Consider the following 11,000-nt stretch of genomic DNA (forward strand, 5'->3'; position numbering starts at 1 on the left):
GGGAGAGACCTTTACCTTTTTGTGCTGGCTTCGGACCCAATTGGCCCGGCCCTGGACCCATGAAATAAAAATTTATAGGGAAAATGTCAAATAAGGACCCTGTCGCGACCTAAAATTTCCTCTCAGGCTAATGGATTATTAAGACTAAGCTTAACTCGGGCCCTCCCAAGCCCTACCAATTCGCAACTTAGGGTTTAAGTTTTTAACATGCAAAAGTTTTCATGCTTGGAGTCGCCACTAATCTATTTATGGTAGGTCGATTAGAAACCTAAATAAAACATAGGGAGATATGTTTTATTCCTACGAACCAGAGATTCTAAGCTCGGAGACTTGGTTACGCTAGATCTAGTCTAACGCCCTTTCGGTACCTTTTCTTTTCAAAAAATATTTTGGCAGACAGTTTGGATTCATTTTAACTTAGTCACTAGCATGTGAGGTGATCATGTGAGTGCGCAAACCACTAATTTAACACCCAGAAAGCATTAAATAAATTGCAAGTTTGGAAGAATTACTTACCTGGAAGCAACGTAAGCATCTGCATTGTTAGCTAGAAAATCACATTGACACCCTAATATGATTTCTAATTAACAAGCAATTCACTCAATTTCTTTTTTTGGATTTTCACTTATTTGAATGAAATCTAGCCTATATGCAATGACATGCGAAAATGACATGCGATTAATGCAACCTAGCATGCAAACTATATGTCGTGCGACGACGTGACCTATTTCTAATGACAAGACGAATGATTATTTTTGGTATTTTCTCAATTTAAATTCGGAATAATAAAAATGCCTAAATTAACATGCAAACTATGATGACTTAATCTACCCTAGCATGATTTCTTTTTAGGATTTTTGTTAAAATTCGAAATAATGAATTGCTTAAATTAAGAATACAATCTATCCTAATCTATCCTAAAACAATTCATTCTTCTTTTCTTGGGATTTTCGTGGAAATTCGAAATAATAAAATAACCTGAATAATCTATTAAGATTAGAATATTACTTAATTTAAACTAGGAAATAAATCATCTCAAGTCCTAATTTAAATTAAATAACTACTCTATCTTCTAGATATATTTAGGATTCCTAGACATGCAAAAATTCTAATTCAAATCTAATTAATATTTTTTTTGAATTTTCTGTTTATTTGAAAAAGGAAAGCAATTAAATAAACAAGGATAGCAACCACATTCAAAACGTCCACGCGATCCGCCATATTTGTTTCAAACTCGGATTAGGCACAAAAATCAAACTATCGATCATATCTATAGGGTTATAGATATCGACGGAAAGCCGATTATTCAAATTTGGAAAGCGGATAAAAATCATTATCGTACCCAAGGGGTTATGGATAGGACAATAATTTTCCGTATCGCCGCGTATCGAACCTTAGGGATAAGGTCGGATAGTCGTCCAGATACGTTGCTAAATTAGGAAGTTTTCCTAATTTTGAATATTTAAAAATATTGCGGATATATCGAACATTATCCTAAGATTTCTAAATATCCACATGATATTCACGAAATATTCAAACACCCATATTAGGAAAATTCTTCTTCTAAATATTGCGCTCTCTCTCTCTTCTTCTTCTTCTTCTTTTTCTTCTCTCACTTTTTCTCTCTGAAAATTCTGATCTGAAAAACTGTGTCCGAAATTGTGTGTGCTCCCTAAAATCCTGACCTAATGATGTATATATAACACTAATCTAGGTCAATTAGATGGGCTCTCTAGTCCTAATGGGCTTAGGCTTGAGCTTAGATTTTAATTTAATTTAAATGGGCTGAATTAATTAAGGATAATGGGCTGAATTAAGCTCAAATTAAAACAACCGAGCCCGTTTGACTTGTAATTCCCGGCCCTTGCATTCCAAGCGAGCCGAGTCTCATTCGATGAAATTTAAGCTCGTTCGTCACCGCCGGTCCGATGCAAAATGCAATTAATCTAAAATGAATTTAAACTATATGTTATGCAACCTAAATATTTTTGTTTAGGGGTTAAAAATTTAATCACTAATTTTCTATACAAATTACGACTAAATGATACGCCAAAATTTAGGTGTCAACAGCTGCCCCTCTTTGAAGGTGAGCTCGTAGAGGTTGCATTCAAAGACTAAATGATACCTAAATTTCAACCATGCAAATGCAATGAATGTTGTTTTTGTCGGGATTATGAGTCCCATTTTAAAATGCATTAAGAAATGATGTATGCTAACATGAGTGGAAAACATACCTGGAATTACTTACCTGACAGGAGTGAGATAGCGCAATTCGAGGCACGACTCAGACTTTGTATGTTGTTTGGCAAATGTCTGGGCTCATTTCCATAGGTATTGCCTGATATACGTTGATGAACTTCGTTGATCTGCAGTTAAGTCAAAACACACGAAAAAAGCTCGACGTATCCAATCATCATCTGGATTCGTGAGAACAGTTCCGATCTTTACCAACTACCTATACATCTCTATAGGTGTTTGCAAAGATTTGGCCGCTTCACTTATACCTGCTCATAAGTGAATTGCGGGGAGAACTTTTGAAGTCAAGAGGATATTCCGACCTTTACATATACCTGCTCATATGCAAAGATTCGGCCGCCTCACTTATACCGCTCATAAGCGAGTAGCGGGGAACACCGGGGTTGAAAGAATATTCCGACCTTTACATATACCGCTCATATGCAAGGATTTGGCCACTTCACCTATACCTGCTCATAGGCGAGTAGCGGGGGAATACCTGAGATTTGGGGAGAATTCCGACCTTTACATATACCTGCTCATATGCAAAGATTTGGTCGCCTCACCTATACCTGCTCATAGGTGAGTAACGGGGGAATCTTCTCGAGATTGTATGAAAATCTGTGATTTGGTGAACAAAGGGGCTAGCCCAAGTGTTCAAGGGTTCCTTGACAAAGTACCTGGATATCATCAGAGGTACCTGAAAAAGCTTGATCAATAGACACCTAAACATCATCAAAGGCATCTAGAGATCACAAAAATGATCAAATGTGGGTCCTGACGATTGCTCGAATAGGTTAGGGACACCTAGATAGTCATAGACATCCTAGGGATAGAGATATACGTACCTGGCGATATCTCCTACTCTGAAGGTGTGTCTCCTGTTAGACACGGATTTAAGTAACATGTAATATGCATTCGCACACTGTTAAGAACACATATACACATGCACTATGATTTTCAACTGATTTTCATGCACGATGGTTTTGTCAAATCGGTATTACAAACTCCGCTGGGGAACAATCATGACAAGACAATCCGAACTTACAAGTGGGTGTCTTGAAAATGCCGAATGAGGGACTTCCGATCTAAAAGGGCTTTCTCTCATTCTCATTGAAAAAGGCTGATTTATGAGAATCACTCCATCTCACCTTCATCATGTGGACAAGGGTCCAAGTATTCTCGCAAGCGGTACGACCTTACCAATCTGAGAGGTCTTTGTCAGAACCGTAACATGGGCTTGGTCAATGGCTTAGCAAAAGGGGACTCTTTGAGTCAAGGCTATTGAAAGAACAATACTCCGCAATCGTCTCCGGGTTTACAAGTCAAGAACCCTGCAAAACGAGATAGAAATGGACTTGCTCGCACTTCTTCGAGCTAAGCTTATAAACATCTGAATCCTTCGTTAGTTCAAGTGCCCTAATCTGAAGAGACTTTACAAGGGACGTAACGTAGGCTAGGCTTATGGGTTGAGAAATGAATAGATCATTAGGCTCAAAATGTGTATAATTGGGGTGAATAAGTTGGTGATCATCTTGGCATTGTCACCGGTCTTCTTGTTCATTCTTGGGAGTTGTCTTTTCAGCGAATGCTTCATTGGGCTTGAATTCACCACTTCTTTAAATTTGTAGGACTATGACTATCCCACTGGGGATGATTTTGATACACTTATCTTTCATCCTTGGGCATTGGCCTTGCTTTTACCAGGTACACTGCTCTTTCTTGCCCACTGAACTCTTTTTTTTTTTACACTTGACATACGCTGTTTACAATGCATATGTTGGCCAACTATGCCCTGACTGAATGACTCGCCATTTGGACTCTCAAGGATTTCTGTCTTCGATCGACATTCTGAATATGCTGCTCGGCGATGACAACTTTTACCTTGCCCCAATGTGGGGGATGATCACCAACTGGTTTAAGAAATGAATTTGCAGGCTCAATTGGGCTTAGCAAAGGATGAAGTGTGTATAGGATAGAGAAAGAAATGCTCTTCGTCATCCTAAGGCACTTGAATTTCGTGTGAATTCATCTGAAAAAAGCAACACTCGAAGATTGATGCAAGTGAGAGCAAGAAAATTTCTACTCATTTTTCACCTTATAATGCTGACTTACCTCCAGTTTGCCCCAATGTGGGGTAATTCTTGACAGGGGTAATTTGAAAGAATTTCTCCAAGTGTTGAGGCTCAAAGTGGCAAAACAATGGATAACCTGTAGTGTTTGGGATAGAGAAATGAACCGCCTCTCGTCATTTCGGTTGCCGTACCTTTTGCGAGATAACCCTTTACCTTACAGACATGAAATTTTTCCGCTCAACTCACTGGGGATTAGTGCATGGGACTATGTATAGGATAAGGCTTGCCTTCCATCATCCCGATGTACCTCATTCGACACATTCAAGTTTCCACATGAGTTATCAGATTGTCTAAATAGACTTCTCCTTTGAAGTCAATGATACTGATCGACAAAATAACCATGCAGAAATTAAAGCCAATGCAAACATCTTAACTTGAAATTGGTTGAAACCATTTATTCATCAGTGAAATGTTTGCAATTCAAAGGTATAAAGCCAAACACTGGAAACTTTTGCTGCAGAATGTCAGGTTTTATCAAGGATAATACATCTTTACAGCATCAGAATTAACAGGATTGGAGAACTCACGACCATCCATTTCTGCGAGAACCAGGGCACCTCCAGGAAGCACCTTTTTTACCACATATGGGCCGATGTAGTTTAGGGCAAATTTACTCCCAGGAACAAGAAAGACTGGCAGTACCTTCCTTAGGACTAGATCATTTACCTCGAAGTGTCTTTGACGCACTTTTTGGTTGAAAGACTTACCTACTCATGCGGCAACTGGATCGGGCGTTTCGTCTCACTCTCAGGGAGATTTGCTCTTATCTTTACTTCCTTGGCTTCCTCCGTATCACTCAGGTTAACAGTGACGGTTCAGTCTGAAGTAAGAACTTTGGACATTTCATGTCGTTCTAGGCCACGTAGCATTTCTGAGGGACCCTCAAGATCATCGGGATCATCAAGATGTTATCGACTGAATATAATGCACCAGATTAGACCGTTCCCATACTCTCGCATGTCACAAGATTGCTCCTGAAACATAAAGTAGGGGGTTCAGAAGGACAAACAGGGCTAAACAGTGTATTTTTATTTCTTTTGATTTTTTTTTGTGACTTGTTTTCGAAATTCTTTTCAAAAAAGTTTTAACACGAGGAAGCATGAAGAAGCCCAGGCCTCAGGATTCTCCTTGGACTATATTTTTCTTTTATCGGTTGGATATCATCACCGGGCTGGTTTGATGTACCTCAACATGTCCTCAAAACGAAAATAACTTGTAATTTCATTGATTATTTCAAAATGAATTACATTTATTGAATGGAAATTGCAACAATCAAATCCTAGAAATGAAAATGGAAAGCAGCGCCCGAAACGGGGCAAGTCCTAAAAAGCAGTAAAAATTCCCACGCAGGGGAGTGTGCGAAAAAGTAAAAGTTTTACTCTTGTGGGCCTGTGCCCATTCCCTCTAACGGTCCTTCCTCGACAGCTCCAACAAAGAAATCATCAAACAGGGCAGTGATTCCATCCATTGCATCATCAGAATCTTCTGTCATTAGAGGTGTTGGATCATCCATACCTCCCCATCCATCCGGGACAATGTCACAGGGGTTAACATAGAAGCTCGGGGGCGCCGAGTATTTCACATAAAAATCGAACTTGCCGCTCGGTTGCCCCAAAGTGTCGATCACCTCTTTCTCTTCATGCATCATTCTTGCAGGGCCCGGAAATGTGGTGCGGATATGTGGAAGCAACCTACCATGCCCAAGCTCTCCATTGTTGTGGGTAATTCCATTCGGCTCTTCTTCGGATCGCTGTCTATTATATCCATCTCCTCGACCTCGACCTCGGCCGCGTCCACGTTCATGTCCACGTCCCCCATTATTTGGCCCGCTTGATCCCTGGTATCCCAACCCAGTAGTGTGGGGCCTTCGAGAGACTTCCACCGGTTGGCGGATACCTTGACCATTCCTACCAAGACCTTCGCCCGGAATAAAGCCATGGGACAACATTACTCTTCCAACCATGACTGCAGCATTTGACACCTTAGGAATGGGCGGTGATGATCCTCTCGATGCATGTATGGTTGATACGAGCTCGAGCGACTGATAGCTTGACTCTATTTTGCAATCCGGCTCAACATAGGGGATAGCCATTGCGTGGTAGATTGGGTGCTCCTCTTCACCGTGGACTGTGACTAATTTTCTCTCCACAACGAACTTCACCTCTCGATGTAGATCGGATGGCACGGCTCCGCAGAGATGAATCCATGGACGACCCAACAGAAAATTAAATGCAAGTGGGAATGTCCATAACTTGAAATAGGATGTTGAACATCGTTGGTCCTATCTGTATGTCAAGGTGGATTTCTCCCATTACTTCTTTCTTCGTTCCATCAAAGGCTCGCACAGAGGTCTTTGCAGAATTTATCCTAGAAGGGTCTATCTTGAGGCGGTGTAAAGTCGCCAAAGGACAGATATTCAAGGCTGATCCGTTATCAATGAGTACCCGGGCTACATGCGAGGCCTTATATTTGACAGAAATGTAAAGTGCCTTGGTATGCCCCCTCCCTTCCAGAGGAAACTCTTCATCTGAAAAGGCTATGAGGTCCTTGAGGAGTATAGAACCGACAAATTCCTTCAATTTATCATGATCGATCGTTTCTGGCACGTGGACTTCACTTAACACCTTCATTAGGGCCTTCTGATGCTTGACAGATGTCCGGAGTAGTTCAAGGAGAGAGATTTGCGCGGGCATCTTGCGCAATTGTTCAACTATGTTGTATTCGCTAGCCTTAATCACAGCTAGGAACTCTTTGGCTTCTTCATCAGTAACAGGTTTTGCAGGTTGGGCATTAGCTTGGCTATAGGTACGCCCAGATCTGGTAACCAAGTCGACATCGAGGCTGTAAGACCAAGGGACCGCCTTATTATCACTGTACTCATGTGGTTGAGGTATCTCGATCACTATCCCTTCATCAACTGTAGGCGTGCTTACTACGATCTCTTCATCATCGGACGCGTCTTCGAGCGGAGGCATGTCTTCAAGCAAAGGGTCGAACTTGTCCTTCCCGGTGTTCAATGTAGCAAACACTTCTTCCCAATTAATAACCACTTCAGAAATAGTGGAAACAATGCCAGTGTGGTCAGCATAAACAATCATCCCAGCTTCTACCATCCTTGAGATTCTTTCTCTCATGACAGCCAGGGGAAGGGTCTCGTTACTCGGGTAATAACCGGCTTTCACCAACTCGCCATAGACATCCGTAGTGTGAACCTTGACATTCTTAATTCGACCAGCATCGAAACTAAATATAGCATTCACATTACCCGCGTGATCAGGGAGCGGGTTGCTCTGAACATTCGGCTTAGCGGGTTGAAACGAGAAAGCCTTCGTGTCCAGGAGGTTCTGGATTCGGTGCTTGAGGACATAGCAATCATCGGTTGAGTGTCCCAGCTCACCCATGTGATAATCACATTTCTTTGACAGGTCGAAGTTATAGAACCGCTCAGGATTGGGCCGCTTTGGCTCAGTAGTAAGCAAGCCTTTCTTCTGAAGTACTGCCAATACTTGAGACAATGATCTAGGGAGGGAGGTGAATTGCCTCTTGTTGTTCCTCCTTTGAAAATGTTGACGACCCGAGTTTTATTGCTGAGCTTCCGCTACTTGGATTGCTGGGGCGGAGTTAGTATTCCGCCGGCTCGGTTGGTTATAAGCCACATTCACTTGCTTGCGGTTCTTTCTCTTTTCTCGCACCAAATCTTCCGGTCGAGGAGGACGGCTCGACAAACCATCCATCTTTCAGCCCTATCTCAATCTGTTCGCCTATGGGGATGAGTTGGTTGAAGTTGTCAGCCGGAATGGCAACCATCCGATTACGGTATTCGAACGGGAGAGTTTTTACGAACATCCTCTTCAACTCACTGTCTATGGGTTCTGGGACAACCTGAGCAGCTAAATTCCTCCATCTGATAGCATAGTCTTTGAAGGACTCAGTCTTTTTCATTTGAGCACGTTCGAGATCATCACGGGTAGGAATGATGTCCGTTATGAATCTGTACTGCTTTAAGAATGCTTCACTGGCTTCTTTCCAAGTTTTGAGGCCATTTATCTTCTTCATGAGATACCAGTTCAAAGCAGGACCCGTCAAACTTGCTTGAAAGGCATGGATCATCAGGAGTTCGTTGTCAACATACGAAGTCATCTGTACGTGATAGAGCTGCAGGTGGGCTTTTGGACATGTGGTGCCATTGTACTTGTCAAAATCTAGCATTTTGAACTTCTTTGGGATTTTGATCTGTGAGTACAGGGACAGATCGATCGAAGGTGAATCCTGCGAACCTTCCAGCTGCTTCACTCTTTCTTCAAGCTTGTTGACTCGTTCGTCAGGTTTGTCTTTGTTGACGATAATCTGGACGGGGTCATCTTCTAAATCAGGAATATCGTCATCTCCGTGAACATCGACACTTTTTCTAACTTTCTGCTTTGGGACTGATGTTTCGAGGGATGCCGGAACAGGGATCGACCGAAGAGCTTTGATCTCAGCGGACATTTGTTGCATCGCGATGACAAGTTGCTTCATCTGGTCTTCCATACCAACAACACGCTCTTGCAAGTCAGTTTGATCGGCCATTCTGGCTCTCGACCGTGTACGAATGGGCGATCGTGGTCGGTCCGTAGTTACCTAATTTCGGAACGAAACAGGCATACATAAGTGCCAAGCAAAATCATACGCCGATCCATGACATTGGTCTAAACGCTTTGAATTGAAAAGACCCCTTTATTGAAATGGTGAAAATTTTTACACCAATTAATGACTTGAAATTGAACTGAATATAAAGACAAATGACTCAATTCCTAAACAAATTTAAAAACTGAAACTGAAATGAGAAAAGAACTTCGAGCTTATTATTTAGCTTGATCTATAGACATATGGGAGGCGACTTCCTTCTTCAATTGCTCATAAGCTCGAGCTATCTTGGCTGCCTTTTCTTCAGCTTCTTCGGCCTTCCTTTTGAGGCGATTGTTCTCTGAGCGATTGGCGGACTTGAGAGGCACCTTGGGTATCTTCGGGAGCAAATCTTGCGGGATTCTGTGCCGTCGAATGTACTGGGTCGTCGCGAAATAGGACTTCTGCTCTCCCTTTAGTTCTTCTTCGGGCCGAGCTATCTTTAACACACGGCACTTCTTCCACATCTTATTGAGCTGAGCTACGGTCCCTTCGTGGTTTTTATCATCATCGGCGAAGTCGACCCGGAGGAGTTCCGGTTGTAACGCCGGAGGGAGTCCCTGGAGAATCTGGTACTGTCGGGACACTCTGGCAGGGTAGTACTCGATTGCGCCAGTGAAGCCCAAAAGTGGCACCGGTCCAACACCATTACACGTAAGTCGAGCTTCCTCGACCTTGAACCAATTAGCATGCCAATGGAAACCTTGGGGTCTAGCGTTTTTCATGAAAATGATCCATTCGGAATAATGATAATTAGGTGCATTTCCTTGTTTTTCTTTATAGCTTAAAATGGGATGGCTAGAATCACTAAGCTCGGATATTGTGAGTAAATCGCCACACCCTTTTATGTGAGACAAAAACCAAATTTGCAAAAGTTCGAGGGGGGCATGAAATGTTTTGTCAACATGTTGCTTAAATTTAGTGAGGGAAATGAAAGTCTCGGCTAAAATGGTGTTGCCAAAATTCTTTTCAAGACAGACTTGTTGGACCAACCATGCGATTGACGGACTACATGCATTCTTACAGTGAGGAAAAATCACGAACCTGAAAAATGCTAACAAAAAGATTTTGCCCTTTTGAAAAGATGTGGCTTTTTCAAAACACTGACTCAGGAATGAAAAAGGACATGTGCCGCGATTTGCTTTTAAAACTTTTCCCAATTCATCTTTTCCAACATTCAAAAATTCAGCCAACATTAAAGTAAAATCAATTCCCAAAGGTGGTGTGACTAACTCCGACTCCAATGGTTTTCCAATGAGCACGCTATATTCTTCCAACGTCGGGGTGAGCTCGTGCTTACCGAATATAAAGGTAGAGGTCTCGGGACACCAGAAGTGCGCTAATGCTCGAACGAGGCCGGTATGGGCTTTGACCTCCAGTAGGGGGAGCAGCCTCCCGATGTGGCCCTCAACTAGCTTGCGGTTGGTCGGACTGAGTAGATTCCACCAGGCACGGAGCTCGTCCTTAGGAGCATCAAGAATCCGGATGTCTGCCCCTCCCATAGTGTATAGACCAAGACTCACGACCGACCTAATGTCATGGACCACCAAAGAAAATACGGAACATAAATAAATTGCGAAATAAAGGTTCAGAAAACTTACTTTATTACTCCGGCTTAGTCAAGGAGCCGACCCGGGTTGCAAAGGGTGCAACCGTGGTGGGAACTCAATGACACCGTGAAAGAACTTTCGGGACCAAGGAGGGCGACCCGTACCACGCGGGTGTGGTCGGGGTGTCCGCTGTCTCAGTACCATCCTAAACCTGTGCCGCCCAGGTCCGGCAGCGGGTAGTGTGTGCGGTGTAGTGTAAATGCAAGGCATGCACAGCAAGTTATATCAAACAGCGCTTCGTGCATAAAATAAACCATACATCCAAACACCTCCCTGCAAAACAAGGGTTAACAATCACGCCTCCCCTTATACCTCCCATTCTGCAAAACCATTTAACACCTAAAATGTTAGGGAC

The sequence above is a fragment of the Syzygium oleosum genome, unplaced genomic scaffold, assembly GCF_021117445.2.
Source record: "Syzygium oleosum isolate NSW1041296 unplaced genomic scaffold, Sole_v2.1 Sole_v2.22, whole genome shotgun sequence".
Lineage (NCBI taxonomy): Eukaryota > Viridiplantae > Streptophyta > Magnoliopsida > Myrtales > Myrtaceae > Syzygium > Syzygium oleosum.